This window comes from Parus major, chromosome 5 (assembly GCF_001522545.3).
Source record: "Parus major isolate Abel chromosome 5, Parus_major1.1, whole genome shotgun sequence".
Lineage (NCBI taxonomy): Eukaryota > Metazoa > Chordata > Aves > Passeriformes > Paridae > Parus > Parus major.
Window position 1 is genome coordinate 42,068,870 of NC_031774.1, and position 7,607 is coordinate 42,076,476.

At 42.7% G+C, this 7,607-nt stretch overlaps 1 protein-coding gene across 1 annotated transcript in view; it reads right to left on the reverse strand.

Annotated features, from left to right (window-relative positions):
* The window catches only part of STON2 (stonin 2), a 73,385-nt gene extending 66,104 nt beyond the window's left edge, over positions 1-7,281 (reverse strand). The window contains exon 1 of the mRNA XM_015629983.2: positions 7,235-7,281. The gene's annotated coding sequence lies outside the window, so the exon portion shown is untranslated. The remainder of the gene's footprint in view (positions 1-7,234) is intronic.
* Between the last annotated feature and the right edge of the window lie 326 nt (positions 7,282-7,607).

Consider the following 7,607-nt stretch of genomic DNA (forward strand, 5'->3'; position numbering starts at 1 on the left):
AAAGAAAGAGAAAGGAAAAGAAAGAGAAAGGAAAAGAAAGAGAAAGGAAAAGAAAGAGAAAGGAAAAGAAAGAGAAAGGAAAAGAAAGAGAAAGGCAGATAAATATACAGCAGTACATTTCCCTGTTCTTTCCTTCTCAAAAACCTGATGCTACAGTTTCAAATAGCTGACATTTATTTTATCATTTAATCATAGAATCATAAAATGTTAAAGCTTTAATGAGATCTTCAAGATCATCTAGTTCCAACCCCCAGTCATGGGCAGGGACACCTTACTCAAACTGGCTCTGAACACTGCCACGGTTGGGGCATCCACAACTTCCCTGGGCAACCTGTTTCAGTGTCTCAACATCTTCCCAGTAAATAATTTCTTCCTAATGTCTAACCTAAATTTCCCCTATTTCAGTTTGTACCCACTACTCCTTGTCTTTTCACTACAGCTCCTAATGAAATCATGTGAAGTTCAGCTGCAGCAGGTGACCAGCCATTCTATATGGCTAGAACTGTGCTCTCCCTCTGCATTACGTATGCGGAAACCTACGGAGTAAGATCAAAGTCACATGGGAAGAGAAGCAAAGTCATGAACATATTTTGGCTCTCAGCTGGTCTTCGGCAAAGTGGTATCCCAAATTTTTAGACAAGAATTTAATTCATGTTACATTTCTGAGAGAATTGCATAACTTTCTTCTTTCCGGTTAATGCACAACCTCTTCTGTGTCATGCAAGTGCTTTAGTAGAGCAACTGCATAAATAAAACCACAAAAGCACAAGATCAAAAACCACCAAAGAAACCCCTTTCCATCCAAGCCACCACAAGTTGAAGACAAGTTTATTGTTGCCTTGAAAACTGTAGAGTGCAGTCAGGAAAACAAAGAAAAAAGAACTTTATGAAGACTTCACTCCATTGAAAGAAACAACAAAGCACTGGAGATGGATGCTGGGCACTCAGCTCATACAGCAAGGCCTTTCTTCGTTAAAAGGTTTGGAATCTGAATATCCTGCCTGTGCAGCCCCTCCTAGGTAACACTCCCAGCAGTGCAGTGTGTTTGGCAGCATGGCTGCTTACTGAAACTGCTCTGGAAATGGAAGCAAGTGCAGTCAGGTCACCCCTACCTCCCACCCAGCCTTACGTAGCCAAACATGACCATGGTTATTCTGTTCCTCAGCCCACATTCAGTCTCAGCAGCACAGCCTTATGGTATGTGGAAATACCACTTCATGGCAATGCTAATGTAGTGTTACTGCTCTCTTGGCAGCTCTGGGGAGCTGAATCCTGCTAACCTTTGGCAAAGGATACCATATCCCACAAGTTTTGGCAGTGGGATACAGACAAGTAGATTTTAAAATATCTGAGGTATTTACTTCCTCTTTCATAAAGGCACACGACCACAAAGGGACAGAGGACACTGTTACCAAGACTCATTGTGTCAGAGTTGTAAATTTGACACATAATTCACACAGACACAAAAGCATGTTAGAAATTACTGAAAATTAGCAGAATTAGGAATATTTTTTTTTTAAGACAAACTTCATGACAAGAAAGGATTATCCCTTGAAAGTTAGTGCCCGTTTCAGTGTCACTGAAGAACTAATGTTTGAAGCTGCAGCTCCCAAAGGTATGGGGCTACCCACAGTCAGCCTCAGCTCCAAGCACATTCCTATCAATAGCCTGAACTGGATACAGGGAGAATCTGCAAACTTTTTTGGAAAAAAAAAAAAAAAGAGTTGAATGCTGTGTCAAGCTCTGAGCCCACATGTAGTGTGGTATACTAATATAGCTGCCTCCATTCAGAGAGACTGATGATTAAGTTGCAGAGGACAGAGACATTTTATTTAGCAGAGGAAAGCCCAGATCTGCCAAGTCTGTTCTATCTCAGTTTTATTCTCTTCAGTGACACTTGAGATTCTGGCTGTGAATGCAGCCAAAGTAATCCATGCACCTATCAACTGAAATCTCATTCCTCATGCTAAACCCATGTACTGGATAATATAGGAAAAATTTGGGAACATGCACCTGATGTTTACACCATGTATAATTTTTATATATAGAATACAAACCTTAGCCAGGTAAATACTTGAACCATGGTGAACTTGAAACAACCTAGTGAGGATCAGAAAGAAAGGAGCATTTCTGCTGGCAAGTTTCTGTCATTAGGAGCAGCTGGCAACTGAACAGCAACTAATCATTAAACTTCATAGGCCAAATTCTTCCTTACAGCTATTCAATTGAAACTGCTCTATTAGAAAATAAACAGGCCTTGTGCTGTGGAGCTTGACCAGCTCTAGTTTCAGTTTTGCACCTAGTAATACTTTCCTCTTCAAAACTGCTTAGTAGAGGTTTTTTCATGCATTTCCATCACCCACACAACCACAAAACCACCATGAAGTTCTGCAAAATAGTACCTTCTGTTCACCAGAGGCCCCTGATTCAGATAGCAAAATTACTATATCATATAGCCACCCCCTATTTAAAAAGTAAATTGAAGATAATTCTTTCATTTCATAGCTGGCAAACCCAAGAGCCCACAGAGAACTGGTTTCTAAAAATATTCATATCTATAAATGCCAACTAAAACTAGGCCTAAAAGAGCATCATGAATTAAGGAACAACTCAGCAAAAAGACATCCTTTCTCTCTAGTTCACCAGGCAGGTCTTCTGCCCTTGGACCAGGAGCTCCACTTTGAACCTCAGCTCTGGAGCACACTGTCTGCTCTTTGAATATAAGCATAGTTTTCAACCACTAGAGCACCTCTGTAGGATCCCGAAGTGCACTGGTCAGTTCTGCCCTCTGTTTCAAGCTGGAGGAGCTGTGCTGAGACATTTTGTTCAGTTACCTTAATAAAGCAAGATGAATCACACCTCCTTTAACTCCAGACACCCAGTCAGACATCTGAGATAGTCACCTGATGTTCTGCTTATAGTCAGTAGAAGGAACACAACACCTGCAGAGGGTCCTTTACCTGATCTGTTTTCAAATGAGGTGAATCCCCCTCCAAGAAGAGTATAGTAACTAACTTAGAAAAACACTTGCATGTTTTTCACACCTAAGGGTGCAAACTTCAAGGAATCTTACACACATTTCTAGACATTTCACTGCAGCTATTGACAAACCTTAACATATCACTGCTGAGAAATATTTTCAGTATTATGGGAAATATTTCCTGTCAAAAAAGCACCTATTGAAGGAGGTGATGAGCTCAAAGCTCTTTAATTTTATGGTTTCCCTTCAGAAACTGTATCATATAGAACTGATGTATAAGAAAGCTATACATTCCAGTAACCTACTTATTTTAAGATTATTTCCTATTAAGAGAGCACTATTTGTTTCTATGTTTATCTAAGGGATGCACTGTCCTAGCACTGATGTCTGTTATTAACTCCCTTAGCATTGTTCTACAATGGTTATTCTTTTTCTTGTAATTTTTTTTCTGTCAATATATAATAATGATTATGCTAAATTTAAAAATGGGTTGTCAAGTTGGTCAAGAGACTATATCCTAAGTTTACACTAGTAAACAGCATAAAACCTTACCAACAGGAGCAGAGTGGTGGAGTGAAATACTTAGCATTAAGGGCACAACATTCACACTACCTTTTTTGTGGTTTTTACTTACAATTATCTCCAAAATGACCCTGTAGACTGAATTTGCATTAGCAGGAGTACATTAAATGAGCTTCTCCTTCTGCTCAGTTTTATCCCAAACAGAATCAGTTTATGTGCTCCGAGATGCAAACTGAACTGCAGAAATGCAGGTGATCAGGACATTAATTTTAAAAGTGCATTCCTACTCTAAATAATGCACTCATGTATTTGCATCCATAGTTTTACGGAAAAGAAATCTGGAACACTGATGTGAGTTCGCTGGTATTGCCCCAGGACTGTGTCTTCTCAATTTTTTCAATCATAATTTCTGAAATTTTACCCCCCTTTCAGTTTTGAAAAAAGCAATTTTGATTTTGTGTGGCATTCCACACCACTCACTTTACTTGAACATTTAGAAGACAGTGAAAATTAATGGCAGAAGTCAATAGAGGATACATAATCCCCTCCTGGGAAGCAGTCTTACCCACATATATACCTGTAAATGGATTTCTGGCCCTGTTTAAACCTCTGGCCCTGGTACAACTTTTGCCACCTACAAGGAGCGAAGATTTAATCCCTGAAGTTTCCAGATGTACAAGTCAAGTTGTAAGGCTTCTAATTTCCTAGGACTCAAATTCTTGTGGTCATAATTACAGCTATAGTCTTGAAGACAACACATGCTCATAACCGACACATGCACAGACAGGCATTCCTTCCTTGAGGTTAACCACTTGTGAAGCTGTTACCTCCATTAGCAGAATTCACAATCCTCTAAGAAAACATCCGTCATGACAGACTCCAAAGAAATGTACTAAGACATCTGAGGACAAAATAATCTGGTTTTGCAGTTGAGTACTTTATCCTTTTTTTTTTTTTTATGCAACTAAGGGTTCAGACAAATTGGCCAAGAATTGCCTTTTGAAGGTTGTCCTTTCCTAGTTAACCAGCAGAATGAATTTAAGTGATTGTCTTAAATAAACACAACTTTTAGATGGCAAAGTTTATGTTAGAAGACTGCCACCACCACATGAATCCTTGTAATTCTATAGCTTAGTTCCTAATGAATTTTTTGGTTTTCCAGCTTCCAAAGAGGAAGCTGATGGTGTCACAAAGACGGCCTTTAATTTGAAGAAGACTTCAACAATTCAAAATTGATTCTGTTAGCTTCCTGCGTAAAGCCTTTGTGCAATACCTGGGTTAAAACCTGCATGAAGAAAGGGCACTACCGGGAGCCAAGTGTCAGAGCAGGAGAATCCACAAGCCATGACCTTATAGCTGATGCCAGCTTGGAAACTGTCTCACTGACTGGAAAAGTCACTGCTTTAGGGGCAACAGAAGCCTTACAGAACAAAACATCTTGAGAGGTTTGTAACGCACTTAGATACCACTTCTCATCTTCACTTGCTGATGCCAGACTTGAGATAGCTGAAAATTACGGACTCTATAAACATGATGTATTTAGCCCACTCACAATATGGTTTTCACCCACACACAGTCTGGGTTTCTCAACCAGAGAACTGCACCAGCTGCTAGTTCTTAACCAGACAGCTGGCAAGGCAGCACAAACAAGGACTCAACACGGAGAATTGGCCACTAGTGAGATGTAGCTGTTACCTTTTTACCTTGCATCCCTTGGACTGTAATCTAAATCAACCACACAAAGTATTAATATTCCACTAATGTAGTGAGGGATACAAGGAACTCAAGTTAAGGAAAGCTCTGTAGTTAAAAACCATTGTATGTTGTTCTGTTCTTGATGATAACAAAGGACACAAATTATAAGAGCATACAACTAGTCAGAACTGAGATACACTGCATTATGTGAGAGGAAAAAAAAAAATCTGACCCTTTTTTCATACTGGAAGGTTTAATGGTTGTGCTCCTGATGACAAAAATATTTTAAAAATAATTTAAAATCCAAAACTATAAAAGAGCAGAGATCACTAAAGTTGCCAGCTGTATTCCTACGTATAAGGAAATCTGTATGCTAGATCTGCTAGGGAGTTACTGCTATTCACTTTGTACTTTAAAGCACCATAAGAATATAATGAAAAGCCGTTATTAATATAAAGAAAAAGGTCAAAGATTTATCTGAAAAAAAGCATGACATAACAAAGTAATTCACAGAAAACATTGCTTTAAATTATAATCAATCAAATCTGAAAATTCTTGGAGAAGAGACAACTTAGCCATTAGGAAACTAAGTATTTAGGGAAGTCCAATGTGTTGCATAATCCTGCATAATACATCTCATAGAGATGTGGGAAACTGCTCTTTAAGCTTTTTGGTGGTAACAAAAACTTTATTCAAATAAACCTGTTCATCTGGACAATATTAAGGCAAAGTCCAGATCTCACTTGTCTGTGTAATGCACAGTATGTTTCCATCACCTTGGCAGAGAAAAGAAAAAACAAAATCAGAGTCACATGCCAGAATTAGCAAACATGATCATTTTCCAAGGAACATGTAGTTTGAAATTTACTTGCCCAGACAAGTAAATTTGCAAAATACACATTTCACAGAAGAATGATTTGTATCTGATTCACAAGTAAAGAAATGCCAACGTGTGCCAATTTTTTGCCTCGACAATACTAAAACTGCCCTCAAACCAATACTGCAGTATTATCCTAAGGATATTTCCCAGCAAAAGGCATAACTAAAGTAAGAGAAGACATGAGCTGCAAAGCATCACTCGATCTAGTCAAGCAGCTGAACATTTTTTAAAGTTTTGTGTCTCTGGAAACCCGAAGTCTCAAAAAGATTAACCCATGGGAAAAAAAAGATCAGAAAAGTTGAGGCTGATTACAACCTGATAATCTACAAAACAATTAGCAAGAATCTATAGTGAAAAGTGGAGATGCAGTGCAGAAAGAATACTTAACACATGAACTAAACAAATGGACAGGGAAAAGGCTGTCTGGCTGTATATCAACACAAAAATCCACTTTGCATGGAAACGCGTAATTTGAGCATTTTAAACCTACAATTTACATAGCGTATTCAAATACAACAGAAAGATGAGCGAGCGATTTTTGTTTGCCTTGCAATATCTGAACCGCAGAAAAGCGTTTCAAAAGCGGCACAATTCAGCGGACCCAAGCGAGAAAAAAGTCCAAACCATGAGTAATTACACAGAGCAGCTGAGGGGTAGGTGGACACGAGCCGCTTCCCCGTGCCGCTGCTACGGAGCGTTAACCCTTCCGCAGCCCAAGAGCACCGAGCCGCTCGTACGGCACAGCCGCACACCCCGAGGGGTGCCAGGCTGCCCGGCACCAACACCTCCGCGGGGAACGGCCCTCGGGGGGCTGCGAGCACCGGGGGGACCGGCTCCACACTCGCTACGGATGGTGGCGGCTGGGAGCGCTGCCACGGCCCCGGCCGGGGAAAGGGCTGCAGCGCGGAGGGGAAGCTCGGCTCCGTCAGGGAGCGCAGCCGAGGGCGGCCTCGCTCCGCAAGCACCGAGGGGCAGGCGGCGGCCCCAGCCCCGCCAGCAATGCCACCTGCCTTCGCTTTAGGGTTCCTGGGCTCCCGTTTCTGACGTCCTCCGCCAGCCCCGAGCCGCGGCCCCCGTTCCGCGGCGCTCAGAAGGCAGAGCACGGGGCGCGCCCCCTCCTCCCCGCGGGCCGCAGTAGCCCGGCCCCACACACCTACCGGCGGGCGCGCTGCTCCACGGGCGCTCTCCCGGCGCGGCCGGCGGCGGCTCCAGCCCGGCCCGCCCGCGCCGCTGCCATTGGGCGCTGGCGGCGGCGCCGCATTGGCGGGGCCCGCCCCGCCCCGAGCCGGTGCCGGGCCCCGCTGCCCGCCGCGCACGGCCGGGGCCCCGCACAGGTGGCGGAGAGGGCGGCTCGTCCCGCGCTCCCGACACCGATCCCTCCCACGTTTCTCAGCGCCCGCGTCTAAATGCGAGTCAAAGCCGACGGACTTTGCCGTCTCCGCTCACCCACGGACAAAAATAAATAGCAATGTGCAGATAATAATCGATAACGCAAACAAAATCTCCTTCTGCTCGGGATTATTCAACGGG